Below are 25,040 nucleotides of genomic sequence, written 5' to 3'. Positions count from 1 at the left end.
CGGTTGCTCTTAAAAAGAATGATTTAAGGCGCAATAATATTACCTGTGGTACCAAATTATCATTTCACAGTTAAAAGAAAATATTCTTGACGATGTGACGTGTTTGATAAACATTTGTGATATCCTATATTAAATGTTCTGATTCTAACAAAGAAAATAAAAGATTTAATCTTGCTATGATAAACAGGGTGTTCCCTTATGGTATACATTAGAATACGAATACTTTCTCTCTCTTTTAAGCAACAAGTTACGCTAAATCTTATAATTTGTTTCTGACCACGACCTAATTGCATGGAAATAAGCTCAATAATTACATAAATTAACTTGAAATCATTATCAGCTTATTCTTTACATCTCATTATGTAAATATTAATGAAATTTCTCTTATGTGATTAGATATATGAACGATGATAACATATCTCAGTAGATTATACCATCAAATATACCCATCTCTGCATAGGCCACAGAACACTCACCAGTGGGCTCCTGCAGCGCCGAGGAAATCAACCACGTCCACCAGACGGGTCCACAGACCGATAAGTGTGGTGATGTGTTTATGTCTGGGTGGGATGGGTGCAAGACAGTTGAGGAATAAGCGTTCGATATCTTCGTTATAGCAGTCATATGTTGGGTATGTTGGTTTCCTGTGATATCTTGACTCAGTTTTTGTAATGTTCGAAAGATGATTGGTGTCCAGAAAACAGACGAGAAAGTGTCACCCGTAAATGCCTGGGGAGTGCAGTTTCGGGTGGGTGTATGCATGGTGAAGAATTTAGTACTGTGAAGGCAGTTGTTTATTGCCCTGTCGAGATGTACATGTGTTAGTATCATTCTTGATTTGAGAAAGGGAATCTGGAAGGGAAGATCCTCTAAATGTGAGGCAGGGGGTAGCCTTTATATATATATATATATATATACCTTGTGGATTATGGAGTGGTTTGGACGGTAAGGGTCTTGTGTTGCCGCAACGTACTGCGTTCTTGGAATTACAGAAGTGCTCTGGCTGGGTTCATGTCTGTCCTAGTTATTCCTGAGTCGAAAATATGATTCGTACGAGGATAAAAAGTCATGAAACATACAGTTATAATGAAACAGAAGACCAGTGGACGGACATTATTGATTTTCCAGCGGACCGGGAAGAATGTGAGACCACCAAGGACACCAAAGCGATGCATATCAGGCAGGTGCAACGCCACACCAGATAAGGAAGACGAGATTTCAATCTTATCAGCAACCTGCGGAAGATCGCTGGGGGACAATGAGTAGACTGACGGTTCTATTCGATAGTGGGAGGAAGAGGAGGGAAGATATCGGTTCTTGCATATATCATGAACACATTTATGCATACACATATTGGGGAACACACACACACACACACACACACACACACACACACACACACACACACACACACACACACGCTCCTTGGCTGGGATATATATATATATATATATATATATATATATATATATATATATATATATATATATATATATATATATAAAGATCCTATCACCGTCGAGAAAAGAGAGACAAACTTCTTTAATTACTTGCATGAAAAATGTCGGCAGCCGAGTTTCAAGTATGAAGAAGTATTTTTCATATTCAATTTGCAAGCAAAGAATCTGCATAAATTACCCTTGCTGCATAATGTCAAATATCGGATCAAGAAATACGTAAAGCGACGACATTACGTAAGAGACGAAAGGTTAAGACAGACACTGTGCAACGAAGGAGCATATAAGCTGTATGTAGTATTTACGCAAAAGTTTTAAAGAGGAAATAAGAAACAAAAGTATGAATTCGTTAAAAAAAAAAAGGTAAGCATTTTTTTATTGTATTCGGTGCCTGCGTGAGCGAAAATGTGAAAAATGAAAAGAGAGATATATGTGTTACATTCATTTGCACATCAGGGTGCAAGAGTTTTAGTCCCAGAATCACCATTAGATTAAACTAGCGATAGAGTAACATAAATCATTAGGTTTGGGGCTTTTGTGTCGTCATAACAAGCAAGTAAAACGATACTGTCCATGTACCCTGGTGTTTCCAGGGCCTCCGAAATATTTTCGTGATATTTTGCCCAGTGTTAAACAGATAAATCAGCCTCCATTTGTATTATTTGTCATAATGGCTTAATATATTTGAAGGATATTGAGGGGGAATACGTTATAGCGCAGAACCGCGCCGACTGTATCGTGCATTTCGCTGTATATTACCCCTAGCCTACACCTGATATAGTTGTGAAAGAATGGGAAAAATATTAAGCAAAAACAGTTCTATATTGTTTTTCTCTCTCGTCTAATAAGTTCCAGTCATGTTGTAGGAATGCAAAAGTAAAGGATAGATAGATGATAGACTTTACCAAGGTGTTCTTCACTCAGTGTGTGTTTCATATGCCGATAACATATCCTCTATGCAGAATTTGCTACAAACGCAACAGATTCAAGCTGGTGTTTGCTTCCACCACTTCCCAGATCCCTACAGACCCTCACCTCCAATCTTCAATATCCATCTCTTTCACCCTCTCCATCACTCTCATTCCCTCTACCTTCTTTCTCTCCATCCCTCAAAGGCATAGCATTATCTTTCCCCTCCAATCAGATCAACAGGGGTGATTACCGGCCTCCTTCAACCTAACTTTCCACTCAAGATTCTGAATGTAGTAAGAGAATCACATTTCCCCCTCGTACAATGATATCGTCAGGCTAAACATATATTCTCGGGTCAAGCCCGCGTTGCATGTACCATTCTCAAAGGCAATACCCCGAAGTACGTGCACCATAGGAAATGCTGAAATCCACTCACACGATCTAAAGATTCATCTTCTGCCTAAATGATGTAAATTAAGGCAGAGATGGCCTACGTTTGAGCTTCCGTGACTACGAAGAGGTCGAGTAAGGTCAGTTTCCTGAGGTAAAAGAGGAGACGTGGTCTTCAGTGTTTCAGGAAGATTCACAGTTTTTAGATTGCCTCAATTAATAATGCTGAGAATATCGAAAAATTAATTATATCTTCCAGGAACAGGAGTTGTACCACATTTTATGCTCAACATCGAGGGATATGCGCAGTCGGTTGTGAGGTATGTGCGCAGTTGGTTGTGAGGTATGTGCGCAGTTGGTTGTGAGGTATGTGCGCAGTTGGTTGTGAGGTATGTGCGCAGTTGCTTGTGGTCCACATGTGGGTCTTAGACCACCAGAAGACTGGGGTTAAAGCTACGAATATCCTTCCTGACTCTATAGCCTGGAGGCTCGGTCCTTAAGGAGACGAAGACTTTGTGAGGGATTCCTTTAGAGTTTTGTGAATATCTATTGAACGGGTTCTGGGATTTTGAGGAGTTTGGGACGGGTCTATTGGAAGATCACTAGGATTACTTTGAGGGAAAGATAGGAAAATTAAAATGAAATGGGAAAGAGAATAATAATCTAAAACAAAGCACCCGCTTGAAAAAAAAAAAAAGAAGTACATATTGAATACCTTTTAACTATTGTCAGCATCGTAATAACATTGACACAGAACCTTTTCGAAATATATAGCGTTCCTGTGATTAAAAATGAAAGTTTCAAAAAGATTCGAAGTGCACTATTTCACAGCGATAACGGAAAGTATTTCTTTATAAGGTAAATGAGAACTGGAATAATCTGCCTGTTGATGTTCTCTGTTACAGGAAATAATGGAGTCGTTTAAAAAACAGACAAAATGGTTGGTTCTTTCAGAGGTTCATTTCGTTGCAAGGCAATATATTTCCTGCACGAAATTGCTTGCTTGTAATACTTGGTTCGTTGTCTGGTCGCCTGTAAAAAAGGAGCTTGTGTTGAACACATTTCTCCAGCTTTATGTAACCATGATAACGCAGTAGTGTAACGCTTTCAATGTTTTCTCGATTTTTTTTCACAACGATCTGACAGTTTTTTTTAAATGCTTGAATGAATGGGTCGTCTGACACACATGGTCTTATATAGATTCGTATGGAAGTTGGAGTTACAGGTTCCATCCGATGTATGAAAAGTATGCATACTAATGTCACCACGAGTGGGACAAGAGCCACCACCTTACCCTGCTACTGTGTGGCGTGCGGCCCCGAACGCGGCAGGAGCCTTAGAGAATATGGGGTGGGGTTCCGGAATTAGAAATATAGATAAGATATAAAGAAATGAAACGACGGTATTAAGGGGAAGACGTATTACGGGAACATCTATAATAAGGCTAACGATGCGTTGTATAGTTAGGGTAATGAACTGAACTGAATTAACTCTCGCCATTTTAATGAGCAGGTCTGCAAAGTGATATCATATCGTCGTTCTTATTTCAAAGCTGACATATGAAAAGCTCTGTTTTTTTTTCTTGTGAATATTGTAGCTATGTATCAGAGAAATTTCAGTTTCCGTGTTGGAGATATACAAAACAGGTGTAACACTTCACATCACTAGAACACGAATCATATTTCTGTTTTCATAAAGATGAAAAGAAAATGTTGGTGTTGTACAAACATTTACTTTTTTTTAGAGTTGATATTTTTCAGACACCAGTGCCGATTTAAGTGTATACATTAATTGTACTGTGATGGTTTAGATACAGTTTATATAGTTATACTTCCTTGATGATTTACAATCATAATCTGATGCTTGTTTGAATCTAAATTGGTTTTATTGTGTGCCATTTTAAATTCAAGTTGGTCTGACGGACACACGCTTACAGTCGTGTTGATTCATCGTATGTTGATTGAATTTCATAATATATTCATACTGTAACTTGAGAGTATGTTTTCAGCTCGTGCCTGTCCCACTATATTCTTGTTTTCCTGAATATATGTTGTCTGGTGTGGCTGTTCGCTTGAGTGTAAGTAAGCCTGCGAAATGCTTTCGCTTGCTTGTGTATTTCTTCTCATTCTTTGTCGTGTCTTTTAAACCTTCCGCGGATGTTGCCACAGAGAGGGGATTGCACCATGGGTCTGTACTACTAGCTTGAGTATTGACTTCGGTGATGGTATGCAAACCAGAAATATGATCATCAAGATACACATCAGTTCAAATATTTTTTTTTTACCTCACGTGTATATGTTTGCTTGAAACTATATTTAACCTGGTTATACTTTTAAGTCAAGAATCAATTGATGAATAAGGATATCATTGTGATGACGTATCAGTACGTCTGTTTGCATCAGCATAGTAATTACTATTAGTGATTGCTTATTTGTATTGTACAGGGAGAGAGTTTTACACCTTTGTTGCCCCGTCTCTTGACATTTTCTCTACGTGTACATACGTGCCATGTGCGTATGATTACCTATTTGTACTATACTGGGATGGGTTTTATATTTGTGGGGCCCGATGCCTTAAACATTCTCTATCATACGAATTCTTATGTTTATGTATGCTGTCTGCATTAACCATTTTCTGAATGTGTGTGTGTGTGTGTGTGTGTGTGTGTGTTTCAGGACGTGTAATCGTGTGTCCATCAATGAAAATGCATCACTCCTTTAGTTACGGTCTCGCTCGTTGGACGTGGCTGTCTTCCTGAGCGCTGCACAGAACCCCATAGAAGATATAAGTGATTCCTGGGTACAGGAGGAGGAGGAGGCCACCATACCTCCTCCTCACCGGGTTATATCGTAAGGATGCACCACCACACAAGTCTCTATACCTCACACAGAAAATGCTCTGCCCTGAAACTTCTTTTCCTCGTTTTTTTTTTTTTCTCATTCTTTTTTTTGAGGGGAGGTGGGGTCAAGTTAGGTCGGGTACGAGGAGCAAGTTTAAACTACTCCTAAGCTAATCTTGGGTGACCTGAGATCGTTTTAGCGTCTAATTTCCAACTGCCAGTTCCCCCTCTGCATATTTCATTTACCATGATTAGCACTGGCTGAAGAGAGACACACACTCAGTTAACCAGGAAAATATATAAGGCTCAAGAGGCAGGGCACTGAAAATGATAATCACTAAAAGAAATGAATTTTGAATAACATTAGATACGTCTAATTTATTATTGCCATTAAGTATCAAGCATCAGCTGTCATTGATGGTAACATTAGTGTTGAAATCAATGTACGTCTAAGTGTCTACTAACGCCTTAAGGCATTTGAAACTTTATCCAAAATATATGAACAAATCTCTATAGGTTCAAGTCTTCTAAGTCTCCTTTGGCTAGGATTAGTTTGAAGGACGTCTCTTGTAAACTAATTAACTTGGCTTTCCTTTCTCATCCTTCCCAATTAACAAGTGCATCTGTGAACACTGCAGCTGCATTTTCTTTATCCCTCGTTTCGATTAATGTACATGTTTCTAACGAGTTCGATCTTAATCACCTCATTCTACCAACTGCCGGATAATTAGGTTTTGTTGTTGAATCCAAGCTCTCTCTCTCTCTCTCTCTCTCTCTCTCTCTCTCTCTCTCTCTCTCTCTCTCTCTCTCTCTCTCTCTCTCTCTCTCTCTCTCTCTCTCTCTCTCTCTCTCTCTCTCTCACTACCTCGTCCTTGGAACTCCGCTGCCTCCTTATTGCCTGTGTTCCTGCAGTTAAAGTTTCTGTCTCTTTGTTCTTAAGGAATTCTTTCCTCGCGCATCCACCATTAATTTAGACTTTTATTCTATTAATGTCTTAAGCTTGGATTCTTATGTGTCTGTTGTTTAATTAGAAATTCACTTTTTGCTTGTCTTTCGTCCAGAGGAGAATTTTTTTTTCTCTTTTCATCTCTCTCCCTCTGTCTTTCTTTCTCTTCTGTTGTTTTATTTGGCAAAACTTCTTTTTACTCCTCTTTGATCTTCGCTCAGAATTGCTGTTCCAGCCACTGTAAATACCTCTTTATAGCTACCTACCGTCCAGTAGGGGAGGGGAAGAGAGTTCTACATCCTGGTGTCCCCGACTCTCGTGTGTGTCTCATAAATGCTTCATGATTCTCCTGTATCAATCATGTTGGAGGAAAGTATTCTTTATTTATCTCCTTCATTTCGCTTCGTGTTCTCCCTTTACAGCTCCTGTCAACGTTCCTCATTCGTTAACCCTTTGTCTCACTTTTACTTTCTCGTATTTGCTTTCTTAATGATTATCTTTTCGCTCTTTCCTTGCAGTTTACTTTCTTATTTCTTATTTTCCACTTCATGTTCCTCTCCCTTGGTTATTCCTATCATGTTCTTCCTTCATAATCATTCACTGCACTTCCTTCCTTCACTTTAATCATTCAGCTTACATCCTTCTTTCATTCTAGTCATACAGTTCACATCTTCTTTCATTCTAGTCATAAAGTTTACATCCTTCCTTCATTCTAGTAATAAAGTTTACATCCTTCCTTCATTCTAGTAATAAAGTTCACGCTCTTCCTTCATTCTAGTCATAGAGTTCACATCCATCTGTCATCAAACTTTTTTTAAACATTTTATTTCTCTAATAATAAGTCATTCATCTGTGTCCTTACTGGATTTTTTTGGGGGGAACGAAACGCGTAAGGTAGAAAGTTCCCCTCAAACTTCCCCTTGTTCCAGTCAATAACCTCACCTATGCTCCTCTCTTACAGTTAAGTTTTCTTTAAGAATCTCCCGCCTCATCTTCCAGTCGGGGTATTTTAATTTGCCTCATTTTCCAGGTGACGTCCTTTTGTCTCTGATTTTTCTCCTGGGAAATCACCTTTCATTTGCAACCTCCTCCCGGTAAAGGCCTTTCTTGCGCTCCCTTCATTTCCAGTTGAGGTTCTCCATTATGCCATGTCTAAGGGACTCCCTTCCAGAATCCTAGACGTGTGTGTGTGTGCGTGTGTGTGTGTGTGTGTGTGTGTGTGTGTGTGTGTGTGTACTGGTGGAGAGAGAGAGAGAGGAGGAAGGCTAGTGGTGGAGACATCACCTCCGTTGGCTTATTCCGTCTTTGATTCATTCAAACTTATTTTGTTCCTTTTTTGGCAAGAAGTCGCGGAAGGGTTACAAAAGAGGGAGAGAGAGAGAGAGAGAGAGAGAGAGAGAGAGAGAGAGAGAGAGAGAGAGAGAGAGAGAGAGAGAGAGAGAAGAGAGAGAGAGAGAGAGAGAGAGAGAGGACGAGAGGGTAGGGGTGAAGAAAGGAAAAGAAACAAAAAATGAAATGAAAAAAATATATATTTATTGACTTTAGGGAGACAGTAAGAGACGAGCAGCTGGCGCGACCTGCTTTTTCTCTTTTGAGGTCCTACTTGAAAGAGTATCGGCTATAGGAAAACTTGTGGTAAGGGAAATCAATAGCATTACTATGATGAGTCCAGCGATGGTATGAATCATAATGTGACTCTGCATAATCCGCTCCGCCACAAAAGGAGGGAGACGGAGTTGCAGGAAAATATGGAAAAAAAAAAAAGCCAAGAGAAGATTAAAGATGAAAAAAACAAATAAAAGTGAAAAAATAATCAAATACAAGAATAAAACTCAAGATATGTATATATTCAAGAAATTATGGATGCACAAAAAAGTGTAAGATAAACACATTAAATGTAAAAGATGAGAGAAAGCATAATGAATGAACGAGAATGAAATCCTAACACTAATACAGGCACCATAATCCGTGAAAGCGGGTGCTATGCAACTTTTCAATTAACACTTTTTGACAATATATTACTAACTGTAATGCATTATCAGAAGTGATATGCATAATGTAATTTACGTCAGATAAACGTATGCATGTAAAGGAAGCTCGAGATCGCTGGAAATTGAATGTAATCTTGTATATATATATATATATATATATATATATATATATATATATATATATATATATATATATATATATATATATATATATATATATATGCCCGCGTGAGACACCCATCTCTTTTATTTGGCTGGCAGAACGCCCCTCACTCATCTCCCTTTGGATGTAATACCATTGTTGAGCATCTGAGGAAAAGGTTAAATGCCCGAACTTTTGTGTGGATGTCGCGGGCGATGCTGGACAGAAATGACAGACGTCCGTCACGTATTGAGGACAGTGTGTGGTCGTGAGGACAGCGAGTCACGAGATAGATGGAAGGATAAAATGGGGAGATTTAAGTGAGAGATCTGGGCCAGCGTCGCGTCTCCCTGGTGTTGTTTCGTCTCTCGCCTGGTGTATTGTCGAGATGTTTACAGCATCCGGTAAACTAGCCATAATTCTGTTTAAACTAAGTGCATTCTTCTCCCAGAAATTCCAGCTCTTTCTCCGAAATATTTTTATGACCAGCTGAGCTTCGTAGAATGCAGCGTCGGGAAATACGATATTTGTTCTATTCGTTATGATTTTTTTTTTCATTCGTGTAAATACGAAGGAGGCGGAGCCCTTGAGAACGATTTCGTTTCGCAATCTGAAGTCATCCGTTCGTCCATTCTCCACTACAGGCAATAATCATACATGTAATAAATTGCTTCCCAGGTACCTGCTTTCTGCAAGCACATACTCTTGACGTCCTTGTTTATAATATGAGAATATATATATATATATATATATATATATATATATATATATATATATATATATATATATATATATATATATATATATATATATGTATATATATATATAATCAATGAATTTTCACCTAAACCTTCATATCAACTTTTCCTGTGAGGGAGACTTTTGTATTTCACCATCGTTGAATTTAAAGACATTTCACTACACTGTAGCCAAAGCCAGATGAGAGAACGTCACGTGGGAGGAGCAGCCAGATCTTCGCTAATCCTCTCACCCTCCCTTGTAAACCTTCTCTAAACCCAGCTCGCTAATCTTCAACAAAATGTGCAATCATGAGATCATCTTCCATGTCCTCAATTCACCACATTTTTCGCAACTCAAGTGACTCTTATTGTATCTGGACTTATAATTAGATGTATATGTTTATATGCTTATATTTTCCCCGACACAAGTCATTCGATACTTATATTCATATACTTATACTTTCCCAGACCCAAGCCTACGTATCAAAGCCTACAGCATGTCAGCCATCTGATATATAGATGGATATCACACAGAGGTTACACAAGGGAGGATACCCAACCACCTAATTTTGAGAGCTGCCTCAACTCATTCTCAGAACACGAGTCTCTCTCTCTCTCTCTCTCTCTCTCTCTCTCTCTCTCTCTCTCTCTCTCTCTCTCTCTCTCTCTCTCTCTCTCTCTCTCTCTCTCTCTCTCTCTCTCATATTCCTGGGACTTGCCTTCTGTTGTGCCGTAATCCTACTTTGTAGAAATAGAGGGCGAAGGGCGTCGTCCTCTACTGTGGTATAGTCAACTTGACCCTTATCCAGTGGTTCCATAAGGGTGACTCTCCCGGTAAAGCCTTTCCTCTGCTTCGTTTTAGTTGGCAAACACTATAATCTCTCGTTAATGTAAGTGAATATCGACCTTAATCAGCTAAAGCAAAGGAGCTTTTATGACTTAACCTCAATGTTTCACAAATGCCTTCAGCTGTTCCACAGTGCAGATTTGAAGCGAGTTGGTTGACTGAATGGAAAATGTTTATACATAAGGTAGAAATGGAGTTGCGAAAACCATTTGTTTTTGATCACATATTCATTTGCTTTCCCCCCGACCTCCCATCCTGTGGGTAAAAATGAAGGGAGTAAAATAATACCTCAGTCGTTTCCAGTGTCCATGATCACGGGAGATGCACGTACTAGAGAGCAAGGGATGAGTAGACTGAATGTATGTATGTAAATTGTGTATGTTAAGGATGAGTGTGTGTGTGTGTGTGTGTGTGATGTGACGATGATAAATCCTTGAGGATGTTCATGTGGATGTGTGGGATCCATAACCTCCCGTTCTTTAAGGTTCAAGACGAGTGTATTTACAATGTCAACCGAGACTAAATGATGATGGTCATGGAAAGGTTCTTGAACGGTAGATGATGATGGGAGTTACGACTTCAAACTCAGACAGTTTTGGAGGTTGTGCATCGCCTCGATGGCGCAGTTGGCAGCGCGTGAGTCTCATAATCTCAAGGTCGTGAGTTCGATCCTCACTCGGGGCAGTAATTTTTTTTTTCTTTTCATTCAGGAAAAAAAAACAACTTTTCGATTGAAATGATCCCTCACAAAGACTCATTTCCTGATTTTAGTATCATAAATGAATCTGTGATGCTCCCAATTAATCACCCAATGACACGTCACTATCTATCTCTAACTATCTATCTCTAACTGTCTGTCTCTAACTATCTAGATTTCTTTGTAAGGAAAGCCGCAAAGCTTTAGCTTTCAGCCCCATGGGGGCTTTGATGACCCCCCACCGTTTACGGTTACGAGAAACAGATATGCTAAACATTGAACAACATCCTCTATCCTCCTCCTCCTGCTCCTCCTCCTCCTGCTCCTCCTCCTCATGCTCCTCCTCCTCTTCCTCCTCTTCCTCTACCTGGCCTCCATCTCTCGCCCACAATGTGACTGCGTCTCCCACAGTTAAGCCTGGAGCAGTTGAGCCCTAATAAAGGCTACACCCAATAATGTTTTCCCAGAGGTTTCCACCCACCCCTCAACCCGGGGTATTGGTTGCTCCCTGAACTTAGCAATTTCCGAGAGGAACCTTGAGCTTTGCAGCTTGTCAGCTACTGCGGCAGGTGTCGTGTGTCTCCTGCTGGGTGGTGGTGGTTGTGGTAGTAGATGGGTTGTGGTGGTAGGTGGGTTGTGGTGATGGTGGGTAGGTTGTGGTGGTAGGTGGGTTGTGGTAGTAGATGGGTTGTGGTGGTAGGTGGGTTGTGGTGGTAGGTGGGTTGTGGTGGTAGGTGGGTTGTGGTGATGGTGGGTAGGTTGTGGTGATGTGGGTGGTAGGTGGGTGGTGGTGATGGGTGTACAGCTTCTTTGATGATAATGATGATGCTGGTGGTGGTGATGGTGATGATGATGATGCTGGTGATGGTGATGATGATGATGCTCTTGGTGATGGTGAGGTAAGGAATAATGGTCGAGGAAGAAGGAGACGAGAAGGGGTTGAAGGAGACTGCGATTGAAGGGGAAATGTTGATAAAGATAAGAGGGAGGGAGATGGTGGAGGTGGAGGAGGAGGAAGAGGAAAAGGAGATCATTATGATGGCGGTGACGAGATGATGGTTATGGAGGAGGAGGTGGTAATGATAGGAGGGAGAGAGATGATATGGAGGCGAAGAGGAAGATGGTAATGTGCGATGATGGTTGTCGTGGAGAAGAGAGAGAGAGAGAGAGAGAGAGAGAGAGAGAGAGAGAGAGAGAGAGAGAGAGAGAGAGAGAGAGAGAGAGAGAGGGAGAGGAGCAAGTGGTTGTGGTGGTGGAGGCTGTGGTAGAGGTGGGAGGAGAGAAGATGAAAGACGAGCAGCTGAAGCATCAGAACCTGCTCCAGCAACATCACACACACACACACACACACACACACACACACACACACACACACACACACACACACCCACCCACACACACACACGTGGAAGGCAACCACTGACCAGGGAGGCACCGCCGCCCAGGTTTCGGGAGTTTTTAGTCACTGTGGCGAGGTGAGACTGCACTACAGTGGCTGTCAAGTTCCCATTCCTAGTCTAGAATGCTGTCTTTTCATTCCACCTCACACAGCCTGATCTCGACATAGAAAAAGTGCCTTTTCCTGATCGTGGTAGGGTGATGCTTAATCTTGAACTATATTATAACTTCTATATCATAACCTATAGCTTGTCCTTAGGTTTTGTTGAAAAGTCCTGCCTCCTTTCCTCCATACGCGTCATCAACTGTTAATATCACCTTATTAAATGTCTGGGACATTTCTTTTTCTCCCTCTCTCTCTCTCTCTGGCATCCTGTCCTTCCAGCATGGCTTCCAGTTGTCTCTCTCCAGACGTCTGGGTATTATGGAAGTATAACAAGTTATAAGTACCCACTACAGGGCGTCGGTTTCTTGCGTCCGCCTCATCCCAGTTTCTCGGGTGGGAAAGGGGGGGATGAGGATGGGAAGGGGGGGGTGTATGTTGGCTGCGGGAGGAAAGGGGGCGGGGGAGGGAGGAGGAGGAGGGGGAGGAGGAGAAGGAAAAAGAGCCAGGCGGAGGACCTGGCAACTTTAGCCAGCTGGACCTGGACCTCAACCCCTGGCAGCAGCAGCAGGAGGTGGAGCAAGTGCAGCAGCGAGACTATCTCCACTTATACCCCCTTACTAACATCACCTCTACCACTACTACTACTACTACTACTACCCTTTACCATCACCACTACCACCACTACTACCATCATGACTACTACCCCTTACCATCACCACCACCACCACCATCACTACCCCTGCCACCAGCGTGGAGCTGCTGCTGTTATCTCCGCCAGCGAATATTCGGTCGCAAGATGAACGCTGACAATGATGAACTCCCGTGTGTGTGTGTGTGTGTGTGTGTGTGTGTGTGTGTGTGTGTGTGGGAGCCTTGGGTTGGTTAGGTCACGTGCATCTTGGGTCCGACCACAGTCACCTCTGAGGACAGCAACAGAATCACGAAACGCATCGTACCCCACACATACATACACAAACACACACACAGACATACACACACACATGCTTAAGCTTAAGCTTCTTGTCCCTTCCGGAGAACAAGTTAAGCTGGAAGGAACACTTCAGAACGAACCATCTCGAGGAGATGAATCAGGACTGATCCTGTGTGAGAGACAAGGATGTAGATTTCTCGTGTTCACACCTCGCTTGCATTATATCCTTCGCACTTCCAAACTTTCCTCCATTGATAAGATTCATATCAGTCAAATATCAACCCATATTTGGGAGACTGTTTTCACCGACGAATGAAAAAAGGGCAGAAATTCCTACCCTCATATGTTTTTTCCCTTCCCCATATTTTCCCCCCGTATAATCCTCCCCGGCCATACGCTCTCCTCCCCTACACGACACAACAGACAACAGCTAATTATACCGTGCCTCGTAAACCACGGATTTTCGCAGCTTATCGTGTGGAAAGCGACGCGGGTCGCTGGACGACGCTGAGGAAGGGGAAAAACCAAATAATTCCCCAAAGCTTAAGTTGATCTTTACCGGAGGTTCATGGTGGATCGCTTGAGGGAAATCTATAACCAGTAGATCCAGACAATGAAAAGTCTTTGGTGTGGAAAAGAGAAGGCGAATGCTTTCTCCCATGGCTTGAATTTTGTCATGTAAAAGAATACAAAATTGAAATTAACCTCAAAAATAGGGTCATGATTGATAAAGATAATTTATAAAATGTCACTAAAGTAGAAATGAAGCTTTCGTTATCAGGGATGATAACAGGAAGAAGGAACGAGTCATTTGCTGGAGCAGTGGTTGCAAATGCCAGTTTTCCTGAACTGGTGATTAGAAGCTGGAGGAAACATTCGGTTTGGTTGTGGAGGTTGATGCTCAGGCACAGCAGGAATCCAGAGCTCTTCACGCCCTGTGGCTGCTGAATATTGCAAGCCCTTTGCACCCAAGGAAGGATCGCAATGTGCTTTTCTCGAAATACTTTAGAGATGGAATAGATATACGGATCTTCGCTAGTATGGAATAGATATACGAATCTTCGTTAGTATGGAATAAATATACGGATCTTCGCTAGTATGGAATAGATATACGAATTTTCGCTAGTATAGTCAGTGACGTCATACGATCCTCCTCCGCCTCCTCCCCTTGACTTCTACGTGTGACTTAATCATCATCGTTCCCGTTCATGATTCGTTGTTATGGCGGCGTTGTAAACACGCCTGGCGCTGGTTGTGGTACTGCGGAGGAAATCTGGCCTGGCCAAGAGCAGCAGCAGCAGCAGCAGACGTGCTCAGGGCGAGGGAGATAATACACCCCCCCCCGTCCCCCTCACAACCACCACCGCTGGGTCTGATATATGGTGCCTCCGCGCTCAAGATAACGCTTGTGGCCTCTGTGTGTTGATCAGCCTCGCCTGGGCTCATTGTCAGCCGTGCTCGAGGCATGAGGGGAGGGAGATAATGCTCCACCGGGGTGGTGGTGTGGGGGGGGACTTGACTTACGTTGCCTCTAAGATAACACTACTGTGCCACTCCAACGGTGATCTGCCTTTCGTTCCGGTCGAGACGGAGGCCTGAGACTCTCTCTCTCTCTCTCTCTCTCTCTCTCTCTCTCTCTCTCTCTCTCTCTCTCTCTCTCTCTCTCTCTGGCGTCAACAGACCTCCTCCTCCTTCTCCTTCTCCTCCTCCTCCTCCCCCTGCTGTTTAAAAACAGTCCTTCGTTCATTCACACTCGAACCACCATCCTCCCTTTCTCTTTTGTTTTGCCTGATGGTTGAGCAGTTAACGACAGATTTGGCCACTGACGAGCAACGGCACGTCAGCAATCAAGCGATGAAGATACACTGAAACAATAGAGCTTTCAAAATTATCATAGATAACGATGCAGAGAAGAAAAGAATCTAAATCGATAAGAATTTCACTGTCTTCACTTATCTACGGAGCATCAAAACACTCGATGCAAAGTGTCAGGCTACATATCAGCATCTCTCAAACCCTCTTGTCTCTTGTCTTTCAAGGAACGTCTTGCGCCTCAGGATAAGAGATAACACGAGTAATATCCTCTCTCGTGTTTCGGGGAATCTTGCGAAATATACGACATACTTATCCCAACGGCAGGCGATATACTGCACCATAACATATGTCATGTGTCCTAGAGGCAAGAGAGTATAACCAATTCACCTGGAATATGTGAGACTTTTGACCTGGTGTAGATTTTTCCACAAATGGCGTCGGTGCTTCGGTGTTGCCAATGTGTTAATTGCTCGATAGATGAGACTAACCACGATTGCTGTATATAGGTTTGTAAAGAAGGGGATATGGATGGTGATGATGATTGTGATGATGGTGATGATGCTAGTGAAGAGAGGGAAGGTTATAATGAGGTATGGAAGATAAGTATTTAAGGAGCAGACAACTGGAATTCATATTAGCTGTCATATCCAAACAGCGTCGTTTTGCCTTTATGGCTATGTCTCGTTGTAGGTACTCTCTCTCTCTCTCTCTCTCTCTCTCTCTCCTCTCTCTCTCTCTCTCTCTCTCTCTCTCTCTCTCTCTCTCTCTCTCTCTCTCTCTCTCTCTCTCTCTCTCTCTCTCTCTCTCTCTCACCCATATATTTATGATTCTGTCAGCCCTTTCCTGTTCACAACCTAACCATGTGATTGTCGCCTGATTGATAATGATCCATTCAGGTGTTGATTCTGATCACCCATCAGGACAACGAACACCAGTGAACCTACTAACCTTTTTTGTAGAATTCATTTCATCCTCTACGTTTTCTTTTTCAATGTCTGTTTCCTCCAGGTTCTTCTGTACCTGTGAAATATGGCAAAAAATATATTCCCCCACCCCCTCTCATTCTTATTTTTTCCCTTTTAACGATGGAATATAAAAAGTAGTATAAATTTGTGCTGAGTTGTGTGTGGGGGGAAAAAATATATAAACCTTCATGAAAGAGCATAAAATAAAGTAAGTATGGTGGCCACGGTATAAAGAACATATATGAGAGACTCATATTTTTTCTAAGTATACGTCGTAAAGAGGATGGTTTAAGACACAGGAAAGTGTGAGAGAGCAATATGCGTGTACCCGAGCTGTGGTGTTCATGGCGGCGGGAGGTAAGGGTTCGTCCTTGCCTTAGTAAATTGTCCATGCATCGCCGCACGCGGCAGGAATAGGGAAAAGAGGGGTGCAGGAAGGTGGAGAGGGGGGAGAGAGAGAGAGAGAGAGTGAGTGAGTGAGATGTGAGAGGCTACAGCGTGATTTGTGAAGAGCAGTGAAGGGGGGTTGGTTGAGAGTGAAAGGTTGAGAAAATTGGTATTGGTTGACAGGGCAGGTTTAGGGTTGAAGGTAGGGGTAAGAGTGAGTGGGTTGAAGTGAGTGACGTGATAAGGAATGAGGATGATGAGAAGGGAAGGTTAGGTAGAAGGCTGAGGTGTAAGAATGAAATGAGAGATGACGGAAAATCCTTCCACCTCTGCCATGGTACCAACAACTTCATTTGCAGTGATGCCAGACCTCCAGCCAACAACCTCCTTGCAAAAGGTGTGTTAACAGATTTCCACAGTGACCCTTCAAGGTTCAGAGACCCTTAAGCAGGTTCACTGCTAACACGTTGAGGATCAATACCACCCAGAGGGGTTTCCTTCTAACCCTCCAGAGGTTACAAGCAATCTTGCTTTCGTGCTAACCTCTCATAAAACAGAAGCAGTCAAGTTACATTTTCCTGCGGATCCTTTGCAGTCGGAAGCGGTAAAGCAGGTTCCGCTACTGAGTTTTTTGAAATCATGATCACTCCAGCAGATTTTCCTGCTGCCCCTCTCAAATTAGAAGCATTTAAGCGGGTCTTCCTGCCGTAGCCTTCGAAATTAGAAGCAGCCAAACAGGTTCTCCCCATAACCCTTTAAAATCAGAAGCATTTCAATAGGCTTTTCCCTTTTTGACTCTGTCAAATCGGAGGCAGCCAAGCAGTTTATCCTGCTGACCCTCTGATATCAGGCATAGCCAAGCAGCAGCAGCAGCACCTGCACCTGCACCTCCTCCTCCTCCTCCTCCTCCTCCTCCTCCTCCTCCTGCTGACCCTCAACACAGAAATATGTTCTTAGCGGTTTAACCCGCGTAATTTCCGGTGTCTTGGCTTCTGTTTCTTTTTGTCCCCTGGTGGCGTGAGTCAGACGAGGCGAGCCGAGCGGAGACGACTGGTACAAGGCCACGCGCGGCCTCTGGCCAGGGATGTTACAGGGGAGGAACGGGACAGTGAAGGGCACGAGGAAGGGTACAGTGGAGGGCATGAGGAACGGCACAGTGGAGGGCATGAGGAAAGGTACAGTGGAGGACATGAGGAACGGTACAGTGGAGGGCATGAGGAAAGGTACAGTGGAGGACATGAGGTGCTATACAGTCGAGGAGCATGAGGAACGGTACAGTGGCGGGAATAGTAAAGGGAAAAGCATGGTACAAGAGAGGGATATGGTGCAAGGGAAGGTTTGGTACAGGGAAGGTAAGGTACAGTGAAAGAAGAGCATGGTACAGTGGGGTGGTGCAGGAGAGGGAATGGTACAGGGGAGGGGTGGTGAAGTGGAGGGAATATAGTACTAGGGAGGGAGTAAGGAAGGAAGGGGGAAAATTGGCACAGGGAAAGGGAAGATGTAGCGGAAGGAAATTTAATGGGAAGGATATAATGTAGGAGCAAGACAGTTTAGGGGAAGGTAGTGTATGAGAGAAGTTAGTGTATAGAGAAGTGATGCATGGGAGGGAGTAGTGTATGGGAAAGACTAGTGCATGGAAAGGCTAGTGTATGGGAAAGGCTAGTGCTTGGGAGAGTTAGTGTATGACAGGGCAGTGTTGACTAAAAGGTGTAAAAACGTTTTCTGTATAGAACATTAATGAACAGTAAAAACAATCAAAAAAAGTCATTGAAATATATTACTTACAAAGTACTGAAAAATATGAATTAATGTCAAATGTAAACACCTTCATGTTTTGTGTGTGTGTGTGTCAAGTGGGGCATAAAACATACCGGGACGTAGATGACTTAAGTATTACTCCATAAGTATGAAATATCCTCGCACGAAATCAGAATTATGATTAAAAGACCATATCCTGACGATAGCCTGATGAAACGAGCGGCAGTTCACGTTACAAACAGGAGGGGAGGACATCCCCTCACATCCTGCTGGGAACGAGATGTGTGTGTGTGTGTGTGTGTGTGTGTGTGTGTGTGATGTAAAGGAGATCGCAGCGTGTTGCGTCACCGCCACTGGCGGAAAAAAAAAGAGTTAGTAATACCTGCATCTGCAACAGCACATTAGCGTAAATCCCACAGAGGTGTTGCTGTACTCTGCCTGCAGGTGGGAACGCCGCTCGAAGGCGCGAAGGTTCCTTCTACGAGGCTGTAACATCGTCAGGGTACGAAATGAATGTAAGAAGGTAAGAATATATTTAGCCATTTTTGTTTTTTAACTTAAAAGTTTCGTGGCTTTTTTGTGCATTTTTCACCCAATTAAATTGTTCCTCTGTCCTGAATATGACACCACACATTGATATTAGATGTGTCATGTATGTTGGTGGATTTGATGGCTATGTGCAGCTCATGGTCTTAGATTAAGCCAGACTTCGTGTTTGTATGTCTTAGCCTAAACAGTACATAGACTGTGCATCAGGACGTTAATGTACCACCAAGCGACGGCTGGTGTTGAGGAAAGAAGACAGAGATATATGTTAAAGAGGAGGTAGAAAGGGGCGAGGATGCTCACCACCTGACTAACTCCGTCAGTGCCAGAGAGAAGGACGGGCGTGTTATCATGTGAAGCGGAAGTGTGATAAGATGTCACCGATAAAAGTGGGACGAACGAAAGAAGGAGAAAAGATGAGAACAAAAAGCCAGTAGAGGAAAAGAGAAGAAGAAGAGGAGGAGGAGGAAGGAGATGAAGAAGAAGTAAGACATGCGACCCCCTAATATATCTTGGGAGTTTCTTACAGTGCGAGGTCATATTGTCTTATGTATACTGAAACTTTACTGTGTTGACGGAGGCATCACAGTTGAATTTCTTAAGAAAGGGAGTGACTATGTTGTTGACTGGCTCACTAGGATTTTCAATGTACACATGGTAGTGAGGTGCCTGAGGATTTGGTAGAATGCATGTATAGTGCCACTGTATAAAGGCAAGAGGGGAAAAAAGGCGAATCTTCAAATGAAAGTGGCACAAGGTTGTTAAGAGGACCTGCCAAGTTGTGAGAGCACGTACAGTGGTCAGTCAATAGAGCCATGGAATCATGCGATAGATCATGAGGTTGGTTCTGGATAGATCATGAGGTTGGTTCCGGATAGATCATGAGGTTAGTTCTCTTGGTGATGCTTTGCCCTTACCAGCCGTGTCCCTCACCCCTCGATAAGCGCCTTTAGACAAGTCGTTACCATGGTAATTGTACCAATCACAGCCAGGTATCTCGCCTTGACCCGACGAAGGTCAAAGCCAAGGATGTCTCGTGGTGACACAATGATCAGCGAGCGTGGCAATGATGCCAACCCCCCCTACGAGATCTTCTCTTTAGGGAACCGCAGTGTTGCCATGTGTTCAGCGTTGGTGACTGTCTGGGGCGTCGTTCGTTGGCAGCTTCTTTTACATCCCACGTGAAATCATAGCTTACCCTCGCTCCCTTCCCTCCCTCTCGTCTCCCCGTGGTTGCAACCCTCTACCTCCATTTCCTCCCTCCAGCCGGTCACCCGAGCCTCCACTCTCTCTCTCTCTCTCTCTCTCTCTCTCTCTCTCTCTCTCTCTCTCTCTCTCTCTCTCTCTCTCTCTCTCTCTCTCTCTCTCTCTCTCTCTAATTAGCGTTAGGGCCAGACCACACCTGGACGTGACCTTTGGCCCATGCATCTATATGACTCTCCTGTTATGGGAAATTAAGAAGACCGACTCCTAGTGTAACCATGTGAGAAGACTTTCTCTACAGAGACACATGTTCTATGTAAGGGGATCATACACTCACGTTGCCTCCGTACTGTTCATATAATTCATTATTAATGAACAAACGTTTGACTCTCCGACCGTGAGGCGTGTGGTATAAGATCCATCTTAAAGTTCAAGTTCGGAATTAGGAAGATAATGAATGAAATAAGGATCGCGTGCCTTAACTTTATAAGTGTTATACACAAACATGCAGTATTTCAACAGTCTATCCGAGTACACTGCAAATGGAGAACCTGAATAAAAGAAAATATGAAAGAAATGGACTCGTTTTTTTTTCTTTTTTTCTTTTCTGTAGAGCTCACAGTCCCACTAGATTTCAAGGAGATTGGGCCAGAAAAAAGAGAGAGTACCCAGCTGGAATTGCTGAAGAGAGAGAAACAGGAAAAAAAGAAAGGCTGTAAAAACAGTATGTTCCCCCCCCCCCACACACACACCACCACCACCACTACTCCTCCCCTCTCTCTCTCTCTCTCTCTCTCTCTCTCTCTCTCTCTCTCTCTCTCTCTCTCTCTCTCTCTCTCTCTCTCTCTCTCTCTCTCTCTCTCTCTCTCTCTCTCCATAAGGGTGACGCAATGAATGCAAATATCACCCCGTGTCTGAAGGCCCACTAAGAGTACCCGTCTAGTTTATATTCATGGCATGTTTTCGCTGCCTTAGATAGAATTTGGAAAGAGGTGCGTGCGGGACGAGGGAAGAGTCCCATAAATTGGCTATTAGACGGGCCTCATAAGATGACCTCCGCTTTGACCTTACAGGGTCAGGTGGTTATAATGTGTACGATACCAGACTAAAACTGAACCAGAACTTATTGGATCAGATTCCCGTCTGAATAAAGTGTTGGAAACCAATGCTAACTACACAAAAAAGGTATTCGACGCCAGATGAGAAACAATGGTGTTTGGATACCTGGTTAAATGTTGTAGAAGGTAAAGAAAAAGAAGAGAGGCTTTTCAGACTGACGCATCAAGGCGTTAAGAGAGTCGAAGGGAATACTTTCCACAACGTTCGATGACCTTATCAACGCTAAACAAGGCTAATCGCCTTATCTCTCCAGCCTCGTTGATCTTATCAACGTGTTAAGCAACGCTACACCCGCATCCCTCAAGCTTTGATGACCCCTTGTTAACACTAAACAACACCACAGCATTAACCCGTATATATATATATATATATATATATATATATAGTTAATGAAATGGCCATGATTAGTGCTGTAGTTGGTCTGTCGTCTCAGCTGACGTAAAGAAAGGAATGTGAATATTCAACAATTATTTCTCTATGGCACAAATGCCTAGGAAAAGTTGGTGAGAGTCTAGGTGGCTCATCCTGAGCCAAGGTTTCAGTATTAAAAGATCTAACTCCGCAGGGATGGTTCTCAGGGTCGGGAGAGATCTACAAAGTTCCAATCTTTCGATATATTGCCCATGATGTGTTTATTCGGTTATCTTGCGAGGGGTGCTACTTGAAAAGAAGGAAAGAGGAATTTCGAAAGAGCAGACGAAGAAATACTTGGCCGCAAGGATCGTGGCTCGACCGAGAAGAGAAGGACTTTGATTAGTCTGGTGCAAATCAATCTTGTGTTCCAGTTCTCTTTAATTGTGTGTCATCAACAGTTGCGCCTCTTTACCTTCATTCATATTTCGAGCTACTGAGAACATGGTTCACAGTTTTAATCATTTCACAGTCTTGCAACCACTTGGGGTGAGATGATCTATGCTGGGGAAGCAGTTAATGACACAATGTTAGATTCTCTGTTGGTGTTCTATGGTACGCTCCACCAGAGCTCCCTGAAGGAGGACGTGTTCGATCTATCCTGTAGTGAATCTCGATGATATAAAGAGAGACAGACACCTCGGGGTTCACAGCTTAATCGTCCATGGTCCTCTGGATCGCCTCCCTCTCCCAGTAATGAGCTGCATCGGATACTGTATAATTCTCCAGTCCCTCAGAATGAGGTCGAGGGGCAGCTTGGCAGACAGACAAACTTAGAGTATTTATATACATAACTTCCATCGACGCTTGGACCCCAATGCTTCACCCCGATCGTGCTATGTCCCTGTCTGTCTGTCTGTCTCCTAGATGAAAAGAACATGAAGACCTCCGCTGCTCTTCAGTTACCTTGTTGGGTTTAACAACCAACGACCTATGAAGAAGGTCATTAGGCCTGGAATGGCTCCTCAGTCCTTATTGAGGAGTGGGAGCGTCAGACTAATGAACGTGGCCGATAGTCTAATGTCCATCCCACAGTGGGACGGACGGGGAACAACCATGCAAGTGTGAAGGTGAGGATAGACTGTAGGAGGTGAGGCAGTTCACCAATGGTAACCTGTGCAGATTCTCTCTCTCTCTCCTCCCCTCAGGTTCTAACTCATCCTCACTCACTTCATCCACCTTCATCCATCACGTCACCCGTGGTTGAACTCTAAATATAAACACATGAAACGTATAGTTTCCTAGATTACACACGTTTGAAAAAAAAAGAAATAGTGACCATCAGGAAAGGCTTTGAAATTTTTTAGAATTTCCTCCTACTTACCGACCCATAAGTACACAAATCAGCACTTACACTACCACGCCAGCCCATTCGAACAGGCGCACTATGGATGACTGTTATTGTATGCGGACAAAATGAAGGGAAGAAAAGGAAGGTAAAAATGAATTTCTTCTTTTTTCATATCATTTCTGTTCTTTCTATCCTTTCCATGGCACAGAATTCACCGTTGCATATATATCCTGAAGTTTTCTAAATGCTAATGAGATCTAATTGATGATACTTATCACTTTCATCACTTTATTTATAGTGATGGTGCTATACCAGGGGAAATGAATAAGAGGATGAAGTTCAGATGAAATCTAGATGCTGTGGGCTGAAGGCTGCGGTTGGTAAGATTCGTACCGTCAGAAATTTACGACGTAACTTAATGCTGAAGTTTAAACTTCAGGCTGGGGGTCAACCATGAATTGTCTCTGTGTTTCCCCTCGTGTGTGTGCTCTTTGCCTCCCTCTCTGTCCACAGTGCTCCAAGAGAGAGAGAATTATAAACTCAAGCTCTGTTGATGAACATTGTCTTCCATTAGTTTGATTAAAATGACGATCTCATTTGCTCGTTCGCGAATACGATCGTAACTATTATGTACCGATTCACAAACGTTGACACAGATAAAGTCTCAGTTTCCCCTCGAAAAATATAAAGGCTTTATTTCATTATTGTTTTAAGAATGTATTTGAATACATTTATTCGGTATTCAATATTGAAGATTTAAAAACCATATCTGGAGAGCCTGCTGCACCACAGATTCGAGCTTCCTATATTGACGAAAGTGCTGTATTTTACTCTTCACAAGAAATGCTTCAATGTCGCTCGCTCTTGAGTGATGGGAGACGTAAAATGCACATGATGTTCGATATCAAAGTGGATGTTTAAAATGTTCCGTAATATGAAATTTTAATGGAAAGGAATTTAATCCTCTTCCGGAGGAGCCGAGAAAAATCTACTCTTCTGAGGATCTTTAGCCTGAAGGTGAGGCCCTTGAACACGGCAGTTTGACCTCTGACCACGATGGTTCGACCCTTGAGCACGACTTAAGTACCCATGACCACGACGTGACTACCCTTGAGCACGACGGTACCGCTCCTGAACACGACGGTAAGACCCTTGAACACGACACTTAGACCCTTGTATACGACAGCTACACCCTTGAACACGACACTTAGACCCTTAAGCACGACAGCTAGACCCTTGAACACGACTGTAAAACCCTTTAGCGCTACTGGAAGACCAGTTGGCCATTTTAGCCAAGGGTGTTCTGATTACACTCAAAAGGGTAACGTGAAGCTAAGGGTACAGAGGTTGTAACATGTGTGTGTGTGTGTGTGTGTGTGTGTGTGTGTACTGTGAATATAAGCGACTGGAATCTCTATATACGACAGGTCGAATATGTTGCATCTGGATGCCAATACATCGTAGGCCGATGCTCAAACTTGGACCCACTCAATCTGCAGACGAAACCCTCGCCGGTTGTGGATTCAGAAGATTAAAAGGAGAACTTAGTTCGGATGTAAATTGCCGGAGTTATGGCCCTCAGCTATGATGGCAGAATATTAATGATCGAAGTCGTTCGTTCTGGGTTTCGAACTGGAGCCAATTCTTTCCCAGTGGAAGATATTGCACCCACATGAAATCAAGGAGTGATATAGAGTGTTTGGATCTCCACTATATATATATATATATATATATATATATATATATATATATATATATATATATATATATATATATATATATATATATATATATATACATATATGTATATATATATATATATATATATATATATATATATATATATATATATATATATATATATATATATATATATATATGTATGTATATACACACATGAATTATAATCACAAGCATTAATCTCACGAGCACTGAAATCATCTGTCTGTCACATTTTCGTTCCGTGTCTACTATCTATTACTTCCCAGTGTTTTTTTTCAGTTCCATTGTACCCACCAATTCACTGTTACATCTCATATTCGTAGGACTATTAAAACTATATGTTATATGTTATGTTACCTACGAGGAACTAATCCATTTTCCAGTAGAATGTCATCAGCTTGGCTACGACAGATCCAAAAAGGCAACA

At 42.6% G+C, this 25,040-nt stretch overlaps 1 protein-coding gene and 1 non-coding gene across 4 annotated transcripts in view; both read left to right on the top strand.

Annotated features, from left to right (window-relative positions):
- Window positions 1-25,040, top strand: part of LOC139757774 (hemicentin-2-like) — a 367,317-nt gene that overhangs the window by 234,667 nt on the left and 107,610 nt on the right. The gene's annotated exons all lie outside the window — the stretch shown is intronic.
- Window positions 10,876-10,948, top strand: TRNAM-CAU (transfer RNA methionine (anticodon CAU)). Its single transcript has one exon. It is a non-coding gene; the product is annotated as a tRNA-Met (tRNA).

The sequence above is a fragment of the Panulirus ornatus genome, chromosome 28, assembly GCF_036320965.1.
Source record: "Panulirus ornatus isolate Po-2019 chromosome 28, ASM3632096v1, whole genome shotgun sequence".
In the NCBI taxonomy this organism is placed as follows: Eukaryota; Metazoa; Arthropoda; class Malacostraca; order Decapoda; family Palinuridae; genus Panulirus; species Panulirus ornatus.
Note: the sequence above shows the minus strand (reverse complement) of the source record. Positions and strands in the feature narration are given on the sequence as shown.